Raw genomic sequence first — 730 nt, 5'->3', positions numbered from 1 at the left:
ATGGTGGTGAAATAAAGATGAATGAATTCTCAAGCAGATGAATGAATGATTACAGCAGTCTAGAAAAATCAGCCTAGATTCTGTTTCTGGTGACTTTCCCCGGCGGCCTGTGGCATTCTCTTAGCTGACAAGATTCTGAGAAAGTGTTCAAATGAGATTAACTTGTAGAGCAGTGATTTCATCAGGAGATAAAGTCTGGTAAATAAAGAAGGAAAAAGACAAAGCTTCATTCAAATCCTTTCAGCAGTATTGCACGGGGGGGGGGTGTCCCCAGAAGGTGACATCAAAATGCACCCCTAATGAAGTTTCCAAAGTACTCTCTTATAATTTCATCACATGCCAGGGAGTTGTCTAAGGAACCATCGAATGATGCTGATAAGAACTATGCACATGAATCAAGGAGGAGCCTAGACCTCTAGCTTTAGATTTGGTATGACAGTCTCATGTGTTAAATAAATACCAATAAATTATTAAAACATATTGGTTGTATCGTAACACAGAGCCTTAACAATGTATTATGTCAGCATGTACAGCTCTTGCTCAGGGAAATTCTTCTCTCTTTAATTCAAGCATTGACATCCTGTGCCAGCACAAAGCCTTTTTTATTTGAGATTGACACATGTCTAAAATTGCTTAGATTTTGTGTTGTGCTCTTAATACTTGAAACCCAGCAAATGAAATTCTATGCCACTGTGCATGAACAATGCCTTACCAAAAAAAAAAAAAAAAA

The sequence above is a fragment of the Fukomys damarensis genome, unplaced genomic scaffold (genome assembly GCF_012274545.1).
Source record: "Fukomys damarensis isolate Sample0158 unplaced genomic scaffold, DMR_v1.0_HiC HiC_scaffold_22, whole genome shotgun sequence".
NCBI classification, from domain to species: Eukaryota; Metazoa; Chordata; class Mammalia; order Rodentia; family Bathyergidae; genus Fukomys; species Fukomys damarensis.
Note: the sequence above shows the minus strand (reverse complement) of the source record.